Below are 17649 nucleotides of genomic sequence, written 5' to 3'. Positions count from 1 at the left end.
AGTCTCGTTCAACCAAACGCTCGGCTGACACCGTAAATCTCCGACAAGCAAGGGAGACTCTCTGCTTGTCGGAGATTTATGGAGACAGCCGAGCGCCGAGCTGAACGAGACTATATTGAACTTGGCGTAGGAATACATACGACTAAAAAAAATATCTAAATTGTTCGTACCATTTAAAATCTGACTATTTTCAAGCTATTCATAAGTAAGTTTCCTTGAAAAACAATGCTTTAGCATACATTACATCGAATTTATCAATTATGTTCAAGAATTAAGTCTTGTCAGCAGCGATGATTTGTGATTAGGTCCAAACACTGTTTCACTTTCGGTTTGTCTGAGTAACTGCATAGGAGAGTTGATTAAAATCAACTCCCAATTAAGAGCGGATCAAAGATCTTATTTTAATCAGATTGCTAGGGCATAACCTTCGCTTAAACACAAAATAATTATCAAATTCAATTTTCTGCTTTTCAGGATAACGTTACTAGGCTTTAATTCTTGTAATATTCCGTCATTATATAGTTGTCACTTAATAGATGTAAGTTCGGTTGAAGTAAAGTCGTACACAGCTAGATCTTTTCGATGGCTTATATACTAATTGTGCTAGAAAAAAGAGGAACTAGCGTATCAAATGGATTTTGATCGCATCAATTTTTTGTTTTACTTTCAATATTTCGAGATAATATATAAATGGTTAACCCAGTATTAAAAAATAAGAGGAGTTCCGAGTGACCACCTCCACATTAAAAAGCACCATCATATAAAAAAGCACCATCTTCACATAAAAAAGCACCTTCACATAAAAAAGCATCATCACATAAAAAAGCACCATCTTCATATAATAAAGCACCATCTTCATATAATAAAGCTTCACCTTCATATAATAAAGCACCATCTTCATATAAAAAAGCACCACCTTCATATAATAAAGCACCATCTTCATATAAAAAAGCACCATCTTCATATAATAAAGCACCATTTTCATATAATAAAGCACCACCTTCATATAATAAAGCACCATCTTCACATGAAATAACCACAGCATAATATAATAAAGCACCATCTTCACATGAAATAGGCACATAAGGCAGCTATGGCGTTCCATAATCTTTACATGAAATAGGCACATAAGGCAGCTATGGCGTTCCATATAATATCCGTGTCGTACCTAAAATTGCAGTTCTTTTAAAAAAATAAACAATAAAACTCGGCTTAAATATCCTCCACGCTGCAGTACTTAAAAGAAACGCTTGCATCTCCTCCTATTACTCTACGAAAAAAAGAGAAGAATAACTCATGTATATCAAATTTAGGATGGAAAGATCTTTTCGATTTTGCAGCAGCGAAACAACCATCAAAGCGCTCGAGATTGTAAGTATAATTTTTTATTTCGTATAACTTTATACTTTGTAAAACTTACCCAAACTTTTCGTGTGAAATACATCCAAACTAATTACATATGATTTTCAGCGACAGTTAGGGCTAGCGTGTAGTATTCTGAAATGATCATACTGTAAACGCTGTATTTTACTCGCGTAATTAATAATTTAATTGTATATTATGATTAGTTTTCCTGATATTTATACACTATTATTGGTTTTCATACATGATATTTCTGAGATTTTCATAAGAAGTTGTATCTCTATATTACTTTGCTATTTTCAGGTAATTGCGTTTTTTGGTAAATTAAGATATCAAATCGAAGAATCATACGACTTTTTTTCTCTCTGCAGGAAACATTATTAGTACTAACTTTTGCTAGGACTGAAGTGCAGAAATTTAACAGCAGAGTGGACGTAAGTACATGTATACATGGTGCGCTCATTGTAGATGATATTTTCGCATCTAAATTATGACTAAGGAGGTATTTTAATTCTTTTTACACAGAGAGCCTATGCGCGTGCTTTAAACTTGGATAGAATGACCCAGGAGTCTTTCACAAAGATGATCCCCAAAGACATGAACAACAACAGGCCATCTTGTTCTGGGTAAGGTTTTGTCTTATGCATGTATATCTAGATATTTGTTTTTCAATAATTGGTGAAATACATGAATTATATTCCACAAGTATTTGCAAGGATATGTTTTAAATAAGATTGCTTCAGGAATTGATTTTAAAATCAAGATTTGAATTTTAGAAAATTGTGGTTATTGTTTCTTTCCCTGTAATTGCTGCAATGCTGGTCCTTTCAATAAAATTGATACGATTGATAACACCGGACCTTTTTTACGTTTTATTATTATTAAGGAGAGAATCTGGAAATCCAGAAGACGGATTGGTAAGAATTCCTCTCTCTCTCTCTCTCTCTCTCAATAAAATGAAGATATCGTAATATTATTAAGTCAACTTAAAACATTCTGACTTAGTTGGTATCTTTCTTTTTAATTTTTTGAAAAAGTCAGGGACGAATTTTGGAGTTTCTGAAGAGACCTGGAAGAAAAATAAGGGTAAGAACATTTTTTTTTTACATTTACATGTATTTAGAACAATGTAATTTAAGGAAATACCGTGTGTAAATATTTAGCAACATTGCGACAATGTGGCTATGGTATATTAAGGTTTATTCACATATGAACGTTTTTTATGAAGGTGGCGACATTGGAGAAAAAAGACATAACGCGGGTTAAGTAATATTTTTTAAACATAAACAAAGCACGAGCCTGGTTTACCTACCAAAGAATTGAGAGTTTGTATCTTGCTTTAAATTTTATGAACAACGCTCAAATTTTGGTAGATCATTAGATATGCATTACTAAAGCATTGTAAACCATGCAAATTCAAAAATAAAATTGAGCCAAAATTGTGACCACGTATATATAGACAATAACTTGCATTTAATCAAATATTGAAAAAAATATATTGTTAATTTCATTTTTACCACCAAAAAAATGTGACTTTGTGTGTGCATACTTTGACGAAGTATTACCCATATTATTTCAGGTCCCAAAGAAAAAACAGAGATAACATCTCCCAGCTTTCGATACAGAATCAAAAAGTTCTTCGGATTCCAATGATTAATCATTACGAATTGAAATACACCTATCTGTGACATTTAAAAGAATAAATGTTAAAGCATTTATGGTGTGTGTTTGTCATTTGTTTGATAAATTATCTACATTTAGAAGGTCTAGGATATTATGTAAAAAAATTTGAATTTATTAAATATTACATTATATTTGAAAATCTCCCATAGTCATCTGGGTGTTTATTGACACCACTGTTTTCATCTTAAAAAAAAGAAAATGATGAACACTAGCACTATATTCCTTGATTGGATCGGAAACATAAAAAGGGTTACACGAGTTTCCGACGATTAGTGCAATTTGACAAGGATTGATTCGAATGAAATAGAATGTAACCCATGAGAGAGAGAGAGAGAGAGAGAGAGAGAGAGAGAGAGAGAGAGAGAGAGAGAGAGAGAGAGAGAGAGAGCGTTTATACAGAGGTACCTTTGTAGCACTTTAATATTATATAAACAGTAGATTTTTTAAAAAATATATATAATAGTCTATTTATTGAACTACATATGATTAGCGTTTTCCTTTCAATGTTTGCTGATGAAATGGCATCATAGCAGAGTCTTAAAAGAGACCGGGTAAAAGAGCATGTTAATTAACTATACATATAGAATCTGTTGATAATATCATCTAAAAAGACCGATACACTATAATGGAATATACATATACCACAAAATCTCTGAACCTTGGAAAATGCAAGTACATTAACTTATTCATTACTCTGGAAGTTTATTATTAAGACAAGTAAATTCCTTTGAAATTCAAAACAGTTGGATGAGAAAGATATAGAGAAAGTTTAGATCGATATACCCGGTATCTTCACCAAAAGTTTGAATTTGAGTTTTGTTCCCCACGGTTTGTACACATGAAACTTACCTAAATCGATGCTAACAACCATCTACTGAGACAACAGGCAGTACATATGATATATATTTTCTTTGTTACAACTTAACAATTCGTAATAGAAATGTATGATGTTGACATCCAGATTTGGTATCATGTATTAATTAAAATTACACTTTGAGTATCGAGTATCAGATTTTCACCTGACCAAAACGCGCGTTATCATACCCCCCCCCCCCCCCCCCCCCCGACTCTACATTGCATTTGTTTCATAATGAAATCGTCCCAAAAACTTTTAATAATATATAGATCAATATATCGAGATCTTTGCATAAAAACACAGAGAGAAATCCATGAAAATGTAAACAAACTAATTGCGTACTTACATGTAATACATTAAGATGTTCTTAAACCAATGATAAACCAATGATAAATCTATCATAAAAATCATCTTAAAAATATAGTATCTATAAATCATCCATTAATCGAAATACTTGGAATTGCTGAAAATGAAACTTTTATTTCAAAATTATATTTGATCTGAAATAGTTGAAATTAAATACAATGTAAATTTATAATGATAATTAAAAAAAAAAAAATTTCTTACGAGTGTCATAAAAATAAACCTTATTACTCATTACATTAGATGTGAATTTGTTTCGTTTGTGACAACACTTTTAATATGATGATATTATTTATTATACTTTCATGTTAAATACTGAAATCTGATTGGTTTTGACGCAGTTGATAATCCGTTCTATTACCCTCAGCGTTAGCAACACACTTGGCAAGGGGTAACACAACGAATTGTTACATGCGCGTAAATTATGTGCGTACGGTTCGCCATAGAATTCATCTCATTCCTGTATAAAAGCAGTATTTTTTCTTTAAAATGAGATATTCAGTACAATAAGATAAAAAATGTCTGTGTTGGAGGGATAGAGTTGATATTGACACCCATCGAAAACCATAATGATTGTCAACACCCACTTCGCGTCAATTGACAATGGTTTTCTCGGGGTGTCAATTTCAACTCTTACCCACCCCAGGCACGTGGCATCGGTTTTGAAAGTGTTGAAAGGGAAAGGGGGGCAGACTCATCCAAAAAATCTTGACAGGCAAGAAAAAAAAAAGGTTAACTTCCCAAAATCTTCAAAATCCTAATCCGGGGATTGGGTGGGGGGGGGGGGGGGGGTTAGTATAACTATAACTTCAATTTCACTCTTCATTCCAATTTTCACATACTCCAAAAAATTAAAAAATCGTTTAATTCAATATTGTGCGTAATTTACCAATAAAGTATATTAACTATATGATAATGATAGAAAAGGTATTAAAAACGGTTTTTGTTCTAGAAAAAAAAATGAAAAAAAAAGATATTCAAAATGCCCAAGACGTGAATTGAACCCGGGACCCTTCGTTTACCAGCATCACCTCACTTTCTCTGCGCCACGGCACCTTATATATTTAAAGAGGTTTTTATATCCTATATATCAGTGTATATTGAATCAATGTATTCCATGTGTATTTTTTACTTGAAAAGATTTTGACTTCCATTCAAATTGTAACAATCAGTCATATCTAACTTATAAATTACATGCATATATTTAGAATGAAATACGGAACTTGATCTTCAGTGAAAAAAAAAATATTATACCTTAATGGAAACCGTTAGGCTTACTTATTAAATAAATCTAAACCGAGTAGATAAACGTTCATTTAATTCATAACTAAATGAAATGCAAGGAAGAAGATGAAATCATTTCTTTTATTAAATGCATTTAAACTATTAGGGTATTAGTTCTACGCAATGTTCCCGGTTTTCATGATCAAGGCGCCGTTCCAGTATGTTTAAACATTTAATTGTATACATGATGTTTAGACTATCAATTCTATAACAAACAATATGACCAATTACGGATGAGGTATTTACTGCATGTGGCAATTGCAAATGATGTATACATATACTTGTACATACAACTGTATGATGTACCAGGCCGGGCATGTGACATATTTACTCTTATACATATATTTAAACAATTAACCCCTATTTATGATCACCGGTACAGGAATTAATTAGCCTCTAGATTTTACTCTTACATACATGTATTTTTAATATGTAGACGTAACAAAGAAAAGAAATTAAGGCTAATGCAAATTTATACACTACTCATACATCTGTAAATTTTTTGTGCCGTATACATATTATTCGATGAAAAGGTGAAAATGATTGGAATGATTAGTAATATCGCAGTTAAAGTATAGTTGAACTCTTGCATACAGATTATAAGATTGGCGTACCTTCTGATTCTAATCTGAAGTAATGTTATGGAACGCCATAGCTGCCTTATGTGGCTATTTTATACGTAGATGGTGCTTTATTATATTATGCTGTGTTTATTTCATGTGAAGATGGTGCTTTATTATATGAAGATGGTGCTTTATTATATGAAGATGGTGCTTTTTTTTATATGAAGATGGTGCTTTTTTATATGAAGGTGGTGCCTTATTATATGAAGATGGTGCTTTTTTATGTGATGATGGTGCTTTGTTATATGAAGATGGTGCTTTATTATATGAAGATGGTGCTTTTTTATGTGATGGTGCTTTTTAATGTAAAGATGGTCACTCGGAACTTTATATTTGAAGACTGAGTTAAACATTTATTATCTCGAAATTTTGAAACTAGAACAAAATTGATACAGTTAAAATCCATTTAATACACAATTGCTAGTTTCTCTTTTTTAGCATAATAAGTATTTATGTTACGAGATGAACTTTACGACTTAATCTCAACTGAATTGACAAATATGATTAATTGAATAATACAATATTTTTTCAGTATTTCTCGACATTTTACTTTTGCCTTTACCACTTATAAAGGGGCCTCTTTGAGCTATATTATAGTATAGTAGACCTCTCCCTGTGACTTTCCCTTACTTTATCTTCAAGTCAAATCCTATCACCTAGGGCTTCAGTCTGTTTAAAATCAGATCCTCAATCCGTTCCGTTATTTGTTTGGTTTTTTTATAATATTTTGTTTTGAAACACTCAGAATGTGAGCTCTTCCTCCAACTCACCACTTAGGTTAAAGAGGAACGGTCATCAATGACGAAGACCGACTGGGCGATGGCAATAACAAAATCAAAGTACTGAAGAACTTACGAGAGTTGATTTTGTCGATGTTTATTTATTTTAAAATCAATGATATGTTATTTTGCATGACAAGTACATGTATTTTCTAATTTGTATTTGAATAACGCACATTTTTAAATTATGAATTTTTGGACTTTTTCGTCAAGAATGTCGAGAAACCCCCCATATGAATCATCTTAAATAATATTTAAAGATAAAATTAATTCAATCAAACTATGTATCAGTAATAGAAATATTTCTATAAAATTGTATGAATCCAAGCAATATTGACCTCTATAGTCTCGTTCAACCAAACGCTCGGCTGACACCGTAAATCTCCGACAAGCAAGGGATACTCTCTGCTTGTCGGAGATTTATGGAGACAGCCGAGCGCCGAGTTGAACGAGACTATATTGAACTTGGCGTAGGAATACATACGACTACAAAAAATATCTAAATTGTTCGTACCATTTAAAATCTGACTATTTTCAAGCTATTTATAAATAAGTTTCCTTGAAAAACAATGCTTTAGCATACATTACATCGAATTTATCAATTATGTTCAAGAATTAAGTCTTGTCAGCAGCGATGATTTGTGATTAGGTCCAAACACTGTTTCACTTTCGGTTTGTCTGAGTAACTGCATAGGAGAGTTGATTAAAATCAACTCCCAATTAAGAGCGGATCAAAGATCTTATTTTAATCAGATTGCTAGGGCATGACCTTCGCTTAAACACAAAATAATTATTAAATTCAATTTTCTGCTTTTCAGGATAACGTTACTAGGCTTTAATTCTTGTAATATTCCGTCATTATATAGTTGTCACTTAATAGATGTAAGTTCGGTTGAGGTAAAGTCGTACACAGCTAGATCTTTTCGATAGCTTATATACTAATTGTGCTAGAAAAAAGAGGAACTAGCGTATCAAATGGATTTTGATCGAATCAATTTTTTGTTTTACTTTCAATATTTCGAGATAGTAGTTACATATTACATAAATGGTTAACCCAGTATTAAAAAATAAGAGGAGTTCCGAGTGACCACTTTCACATTAAAAAGCACCATCATATAAAAAAGCACCATCTTCACATAAAAAAGCACCTTCACATAAAAAAGCACCATCACAAAAAAAAGCACCATCTTCATATAATAAAGCACCATCTTCATATAATAAAGCTTCACCTTCATATAATAAAGCACCATCTTCATATAAAAAAGCACCACCTTCATATTATAAAGCACCATCTTCATATAAAAAAGCACCATCTTCATATAATAAAGCACCATTTTCATATAATAAAGCACCACCTTCATATAATAAAGCACCATCTTCACATGAAATAACCACAGCATAATATAATAAAGCACCATCTTCACATGAAATAGGCACATAAGGCAGCTATGGCGTTCCATATAATATCCGTGTCGTACCTAAAATCGCAGTTCTTTTAAAAAAATAAACAATAAAACTCGGCTTAAATATCCTCCACGCTGCAGTACTTAAAAGAAACGCTTGCACCTCCCCCTATTACTCTACGAAAAAAAGAGAAGAATAACTCATGTATATCAAATTTAGGATGGAAAGATCTTTTCGATTTTGCAGCAGCGAAACAACAATCAAAGCGCTCGAGATTGTAAGTATAATTTTTTATTTCGTATAACTTTATACTTTGTAAAACTTACCCAAACTTTTCGTGTGAAATACATCCAAACTAATTACATATGATTTTCAGCGACAGTTAGGGCTAGCGTGTAGTATTCTGAAATGATCATACTGTAAACGCTGTATTTTACTCGCGTAATTAATAATTTAATTGTATATTATGATTAGTTTTCCTGATATTTATACACTATTATTGGTATTCATACATGATATTTCTGAGATTTTCATAAGAAGTTGTATCTCTATATTACTTTGCTATTTTCAGGTAATTGCGTTTTTTGGTAAATTAAGATATCAAATCGAAGAATCATACGACTTTTTTTCTCTCTGCAGGAAACATTATTAGTACTAACTTTTGCTAGGACTGAAGTGCAGAAATTTAACAGCAGAGTGGACGTAAGTACATGTATACATGGTGCGCTCATTGTAGATGATATTTTCGCATCTAAATTATGACTAAGGAGGTATTTTAATTCTTTTTACACAGAGAGCCTATGCGCGTGCTTTAAACTTGGATAGAATGACCCAGGAGTCTTTCACAAAGATGATCCCCAAAGACATGAACAACAACAGGCCATCTTGTTCTGGGTAAGGATTTATCTTATGCATGTATATCTAGATATGTGTTTTTCAAAAATTGGTGAAATACATGAATTATATTCCACAAGTATCTGCAAGGATATGTTTTAAATAAGATTGCTTCAGGAATTGATTTTAAAATCAAGATTTGAATTTCAAAAAAATTGTCGTTATTGTTTCTTTCCCTGTAATTGGTGCAATGCTGGTCCTTTCAATAGAATTGATACAATTGATAACACTGGACTTTTTTTTACCTTTTATTATTATTAAGGAGAGAGTCTAGAAATCCAGTAGACGGATTGGTAAGGATTCGTATCTCTCTCTCTCTCTCTCTCTCTCTCTCTCTCTCTCTCAAAATAAAATGAAGATATCGTAATACTATTAAGTCAACTTAAAACATTCTGACTTAGTTGGTATCTTTCTTTTCAATTTATTAGAAGAGTCAGGGACGAATTGGAAGTATCTGAGAAACCTGGAAAAAAATAAGGGTAAAAACCTTTTTTTACATTTACATGTATTTAGAACCATGTAATTTAACGAAATACCGTGTGTAAATATTTAGCAACCTTGCGACAATGTGACTATGGTATTAAGTTTTATTCACATATGAAAGGTTTTTTATGAAGGTGGCGACATTGCAGAAAAAATACAAAACGCGAGTTAAGTAATTTTTTTTTTGCAGTGATCTTTACCTTTATAACCCGCATGAATCATCAAGAAAAACATTTTATTGTATATATTTACATCTTTCTTTTAGTAACACATTAATAAATTTATTGTAAAAAGTAAGTAAAATTAACCAAATTTAAGTAAATTACTGTTAATGTACATTAGTGCGTTAGCTTAAAAAACCAGTCAAATAATCTCCTACGGTAATTGGAGTCTGACATCATCATCATAATCATCATTAATTTGTGCAGTCCATGATTTTTCTTAGGTCACTGCAGGTTTCGACCGACAAATAAACGAGGCGAGTAGATTTCAGTCCTGTCAGTTTCTACAATTGTTCTATAAAGCTAGAGCTATGAACTAACTATAAGTTTCCGTAAGAATTAGAGGGAATCATACTCGGTAGATGTAAATGTATATAATTACTGGAAATGTCTATTGTCAAGTCGTACATAAAATTGCTGTTTTAATTTCGGGTTTTTTTTCCGATAATTTAAAAAATATTTAAGCAGTTGACTTAAAAATCAATAGGGTTTGTCCTTTTACCAGTCCAACGAAGTGTACAAAGTTTGATTAACATTCATGAGAGGATTTTCTTTGAATTTTGCTAAACGGCTGAAAATCCACAGAGAGAGAGAGAGAGAGAGAGAGAGAGAGAGAGAGAGAGAGAGAGAGAGAGAGAGAGAGAGAGAGAGAGAGAGATACTATTTCCCCCTCGCACAAGATGCGTGAGGAGATAATAAGCAACCAAAATTTAAGGGTGGGTCAGTCGTCGAGTTATAAACGAGATACAGAGGTCACAATTCTCTGTTATGTCAGCAAAGCTTGAGTGATGTTTTTATTTACATTTTGAATATTCCGTGTTTAGACCTAAAATAAATGTGACAAACACGACAGGAACTTGTTTGTTAGGGATCAAAACAAATCAGCAGATAGAAAAAATCAGCTTGAAAAAAAACTTTTACCAGTTTTTGTCCCAATGTAAACATAAACAAATCACGAGCCTTGTTTACCTACCAAAGAATTGCGAGTTTGTATCTTGCTTTAAATTTTGTGACCAACACTCAAATTTTGGTAGATCATTAGATAGGCATTACTAAAGCATTATAAACCATGCAAAATCAAAAATAAAATTTAGCCAAAATCGTGACCACGTATATATAGACAATAACTTGCATTTAATCAAATATCGAAAAAAAGCTATAGTAAATTTTGTAAATGTTACTTTGTGTGTACATACTTTGACATACTTTTATTACCTATATCATTTCAGGTCCCAAAGAAAAAAAACAGAGAAAACATCTCCCAGCTTTAGAGGCAGAATCAAAAAGTTCTTTGGATTCCAATGAATGGATTGGTTTTATTACTTTTGACCAGCTTATGTTACGGATTTAAATACACCTATGTGTGACATTTAAAAATTAAAAGCATGCATTTATGTTGTGTGTTTATCATTTGTTTGATAAGTTATATAGAAGGTCTAGGATATTATGTAATTATGTAATATTACATTATATTTAAAAATTGCCCATAGTCATCTGGGTGTTTATTGACATCGCTGCTTTCATCTTAAAAAAAGATATTGATGAACACTATATTCCTTGATTGGATCGGAAACATGAAAAGAGTTACATTAATTTCCGACGATTTGTGCAATTTGACAAAAAGGATTGATTCGAATGAAATAGAATGTAACCCATGAGAGAGAGAGAGAGAGAGAGAGAGAGAGAGAGAGAGAGAGAGAGTTTATACAGAGGTACCTCTGTAGCACTTTAAAATTATATAAACAATAGATTTTTAAAAAAAATAATAGTCCATTTATTAATCTACATGATAAGCGTTTTCCTTTCAATGTTTGCTGATAAAATGACATCATAGCAGAGTCTTGAAAGAGCCCGGGTAAAAGAGCATGTTAATTAACTATACATATAACATCTGTTGATAATGTTATCTAAAAAGACCGATACACTATAATGGGATATACATATACCACAAAATCTCTGAACCTTGGGAAATGCAAGTAATTTATCAGTCTTGAAGTTTATCGGTAAGACAAGTATAATAAAATCACCAGAGATACGCCTTTTAGTCATTAATTTCCTCCCATGGGTCAAGCAAACTGTTGTGTAGCCGAGAAACTACAAAACATATAGTTCAAATATCTGGTGTCTTACCTGACAATATGCGGCAGACAACAGACAATGGTAAAAATATATAAGGAAAAACAGGGTAACAGGTGTGGTGCGGTATACGGCAGGATCAGAACTGGAGCTCCAGTAGGTTGGACCAGGTAAGGCTGGGGTGGACCAGGGTCAGAGGTCATGCATAACAATACACATACAATAATACAATGCGTTTACACTACACTCCTCCCCGTTTTATAATAAAAAGATGAATGTATATATATACTACAGTAGGTAATCTCTTTTTTAAAAAGGTTGACAATACAATATAGTGAAAAATATGCTAACATTTCTCTAAACGAGTTTTGGAGGAGGTATTAAAGAAAACTACCATATGAAAATACAACGAGATTAAGTACAAATCCTACTTGAATTGGGCAGACAATATCTAGCCCTAAATTTAGCAGGAACATTATAATGTGATGGCACTGTGGACATCAGCGTCCTAAGGCACATATTATTAAAGATATGAATTTTGAGTACTGGAGTTGGCTCATCGCATGCAGTCTCGTCAATTAAGTAAACGGGACGTATATTTCTAAATATCTTGAGGATGTGCTGGTGCTGAAGGTGATCCTGACGTATATTTCTAAATATCTTGAGGATGTACTGGTGCTGAAGGTGATCCTCCCCTCCTTTCACATTTAGGGTACAGACAATGCTGAGCAAGGTAAGGCCTCTATGTAATGGAGTGATCAGAGTCCACTAACAAACACTTATACAGTATGTACAATTATATACCAACAAATTCTTGTCCAAATGCAGCTTTATTCTGGTGAAGTGAAGGTAGGTATATACCAAGATAAACAAGAACTAATGAGGGCCTGTGTGGAAAAAGGCTCTGATCCATATGGAAAAATCTACAGCTGAGTTTAAGATGCAACATTCTTAGTCCGCCGTCTCATGATCCACAGAACATTCTGCTCCGTCATGAACTTCGGAAAAGTCCTGTTGATCTAGCTGACCATTCTGTAACTTGGAAATGGTCGTCTGTTGCATTATGTCAGAATCCAGAATTGTTGGTATGTATGTCTATACAAGCCTTTGAGGATGTTGAAGCATTAGCTGATGTTTCCTATATATACCGGTAGATTAACTAACTTAACAGTAACGGAGAGCTATCAAACACCAATTGTTCAAAGCACAACATGGATTACTAAGTAAATCTAATTATGACAAATCCAATCACCCTTTCTTGACTAACAAATTATTTCTTGTATAATAAATAACAAAACAATTGAAACTAGTTTTACATGAAAAGGATTAATGCTTCTTTCAACTACACACTGTATCAAAATATGAAAAACCAAATATATGAAAACATGGACGGGGAATATGTTAACTATAAAATGTTACATGACACATATTGACTAAGTATACTGTTATTGGTAATAATAAACTATTAATTTGACGTGACCCTGGTTTTGGAACTCAACTTCTTCATCCACTGAAATACAAGGTCCATGAATAACATACTAATAATATGATAATTTAAGTATATTGAACTTCAGTAGAGCAGATGACAAGCATATAACATTCTACTGACTTGTTCAGAACATAATGCATATATCTTACATATTGAAACAAATGCACATTGTACCGATATTTGTTTATACTAAACTATGAAAACTACTAGCAAATATTACATAACTAATACATGTAATTACAAGTTTCTAATAGGAAAATTGGCTTGGAAACAATGTTTACTAAAACATAATGATTGTCAGATCTACATATTTAAGTTACTCTTACAACTGTATAGGATTTAATTGTTGTCCATACTGGTTTGTCAATAACATAAATTTATCAGCAGCTGCAAATGTCTTGATACATGTAACATTCTGCTTAATGAATCATACTAAGTTATTAACAAGTTTACAGTTATTTCTTACTAGCAGTCATATTTCAGATGATTCTGCTCTAGGTCAATTGCTTGCATTCCCTTTGTGATGGTCTGCATGTCTGTGACCAAAGAGTCGACATGATTCTTCAGGGTGGACAGCCGTTGATAGACCTCAACATAGAGTCTCTTGACTGTCCGCAGCAAAGCATCTTCTTCAGGTGTATCAAACACCTCTGGCTGCTCTCTTCCATCAGTCAGTGCCCCAGCAAGATCTGACATTTCATGTTTATTCCAAACATCTTGCCTATCATCTTCACCACAATCACTGTGTATGTTACCACTTTTTGTGTTAGCGTGATCTGGGGATGATTGCAGGGTTGACAAGTGTTGCTTTGGAAGCATTGTTGCAGGTTGGTGCTCGATAGTGGTCAGTGTCATCTGCTGCTCTTGTGAACATTCTACAAACTGTTGGTGTGGTGAGAGCGACATGATTGGCTGGTGTTGAGGTTGTGCCATGTATTGTTCAGGAGGCAACTGAAGTGCTAGGAGTGGCGCAAGTACACCTTGCAAATGTGGTTGTTGGCACTGCTGCAATAACATGAGTGTTTGCTTAGATCCATGGGGTTGTGTGTTCCGTGCATGGTCAGAACAAACACTTGCTTTAGCTGTTAAAATGATATTGCCAGACACTGAAGAACCCTGGTCAGATACCTCAACAGTTAGCGGTTTTAAAGCGCCCACTGTCTGGACCGACTCAGAATTGTAGCAAGGCATCTGCATCTTGGAAATCTTCTCCACATTTCCAGTAATAGATTCAGTACCGGCTGAAGCCATTAGTGGTTCATAACCACCTTGCAACTTTGCCAGATTGACTTGGTACTGAATGCTACCCGTAACTGTCAAACCTGCTCCAGGGGGAGGTATGTTACTGCCATGTAACAGAGTCGGACTGACTTGATCTGTTAGGCCTGGGGTCAGATCCTGCATCAGAGCTGGTGCCATACTTGTATTTTGGCATGGTACATTTTGCAGTATTTGACATGGTACATCTCGCATTTGAGTTTGTTGATGTACTTGACCAACATGGTATACATTTGACCTGCTTTGCTGCATTGTGTAATGCTGTGGTGGAGAGATAATCTGATCAAGTTGTGTCTGAGAGTTGTGTTGTTGCGGCTGTTTCATGTTGATTTGGGTCTGCAGTGTTTGAGTGTAAATCTTTCGTGTCTGCTGATTCCGAGATGGCAATGTTGGAGCATGTATCTGTTTTGTGAGCTGATCTTGTGTTGTTATTGGTTGAGAGTTAACCTGCTGTGTAGGTTGTATTCCCAATGGTTGCATGTTAACCTGTTGATTGTATTGTACAGTCTGCTGTTGTGTGCATTGAAGAAACTGACTGGGTGTTTGTGAAACTTGTTGTGGCTGCAGTTGTTGGAAACCTGGTGGTGGTTGAATATGATTGCTTGTCAGTACCTGTTGTTTAGTGCTGTTTAGCATAGCCTGATTTGGTGTGCATGGCACATACTGGTTGGAAGTATTTGAGTTCTGTGTTGATTGAACTGGTTGGTATAATGTTTGTGACATAACCTTGAGATCAACACCTTGTCCAGTACATGGAATGTAACCCGCTTGTGGTGTAGTGGCTGTTACCAGGTTTGAGTTTGTACCTTGACCACTGAATGGTATGACACCGCCATGTGGTACAGGTGCAATGTTGGTAAGTGGTACAATGTTGACATTTGTACCATGATCACTAATTGGTACGTAACCACCCTGTGGTATGGATGCATTGTTTGTAGGTGGTACATTATTGACGTTTGTACCCTGACCACTAATCGGTAAGTAACCGCCCTGTGGTATAGGAGTACTGTTGGTATATGTACCTGGTACCATGTTGAGATTCGTACTATGACTACTCATCGGTATATAGATGCCCTGTGGTATTGGTACGCCGTTGGTAAATGGTACATTATTGACACTTGTATCTTGACCACTTATTGGTACGTAACCACCCTGTGGTATGGATGCATTGTTTGTAGGTGGTACAATATTGACGTTTGTACCCTGACCACTAATCGGTAAGTAACCGCCCTGTGGTATAGGAGTACTGTTGGTATATGCAGTTGGAACCATGTTGAGATTTGTACTATGACCAATTAACTGTACATAGCTGCCCTGTGGTACAGGTACGCTGTTGGTAGATGGTACAATATTGACATTGGTTTCCAGACCATTAAATGGTACATAACTACCCTGTTGTATAGGTATATTGGTGGTAGATGGTACTATGTTGACAATTGTACCCTGACCATTGAATGGTATATTGTCGCTTTGTGGTATGGGTACACTGGTGGTTGGTAGTACTGATGCCTGAGAAACCGATGACTGGAAATTGCTTGGTGCCTGGGAAGGAAATCCACTTAGACTTGATGTTGTTTGGTATGGCATCATTAACCCCTGAACACTTGGCGGTATGGAACCAGTCGAACCACCCTGTGCCTGGGAAAATGTACCAGTGTAACTTGTTCCAGTGGCCCTTGAAACGGTATATCCAGTTGGCATCATTCCATTGACATTTGACGGTAAATAACCTCCCTGTGTCATGGAAGAACTTCCAACTAACATATTTGTGTTATTTTCTGGTCCCATTGAAACACCTGACATTACCCCCCATGGATTTAGAATAGCACTTTGTGGAGGGTATTGAGCTGAATATGGTGTTCCATATGGTGCAGGGATTCCACTGTAATGTTGGTTGAATCCTGGAGGGGCATTATGACCATGTAGCACTGTACCTGTCTGCAGGGAAAATTGGCCTGTAGACACTGGACCTACTAATGGTTGCTGAAATGCACTCTGTGCACTCACCCCCTCACTAATATATCCAACGTTGATTGGATTAGAATACATCTTGTTGATCATATTGATGGTAAGTCAATGATTTGTCCATTATTGACTGCATGGTTGACTGCATGCTGGTGATCACATTAAGTAATCAGTTCTAACTTTAGTATTTTCAAAGCCTAAACTAATTTTGACAAATAAATGAAATATCTCTAACTCAAAAATTTGTTTTAAAACAGAGACTGAACAATAATAACCTAGTTCAGTGAAAAAACAATTTGAAAAATTTAGAAAAAAAAAACAAAAATTCTCTCTCTTTTTTTTAAACAATTTTCCCCCTAAAGTGTAATTTTAAAAAATCTGAAAAATTAACAAATATAACAGCCCAAACTACTTGAACTTATGATATGTTCAACTAATTTAATACAATTTAATTGTCAACAGATATGAAAAGACCTTATGATATTGTGAACTTATCAAATAATGCTGCCCACAACTGATATACTGCAACAGCAGCAAAAAAAGTTCAAGAAAATATTTCAAAATATTACTTCTCCTAATGAATAAACTAAATGTTTATGTAAACAATACAATAATCTTACTTAAAACTAATAACTAAAGCTTGAAAATATATTTTATAAACTACTAACTAGTCTAATGTAAACAAACACGTTTTCAGAAAAGTGAAATCGAAAGTGAAAGTTACTTTCACTTTAAAACGTCACAGTCGATTTGGCGCTAAAAATGGCGACAGACAAGACGACCGAAACAGTAAACAAAATGTCAAAAAAATGAAAAACATTCTCTAGGTAATAATAACTACAAATATGACTTTCAAAGTTAGATAAACGCTTTAGTGTGACAATATACT

The 17649-nt window shown here is 34.0% G+C and overlaps 1 protein-coding gene across 1 annotated transcript in view; it reads right to left on the bottom strand.

Annotated features, from left to right (window-relative positions):
- The window catches only part of LOC136272945 (calcium-responsive transcription factor-like), a 99311-nt gene that overhangs the window by 49980 nt on the left and 31682 nt on the right, over nucleotides 1-17649 (bottom strand). The gene's annotated exons all lie outside the window — the stretch shown is intronic.

The sequence above is a fragment of the Magallana gigas genome, chromosome 2, assembly GCF_963853765.1.
Source record: "Magallana gigas chromosome 2, xbMagGiga1.1, whole genome shotgun sequence".
NCBI classification, from domain to species: Eukaryota; Metazoa; Mollusca; class Bivalvia; order Ostreida; family Ostreidae; genus Magallana; species Magallana gigas.
This window is presented reverse-complemented; position numbering and strand designations above follow the sequence as displayed.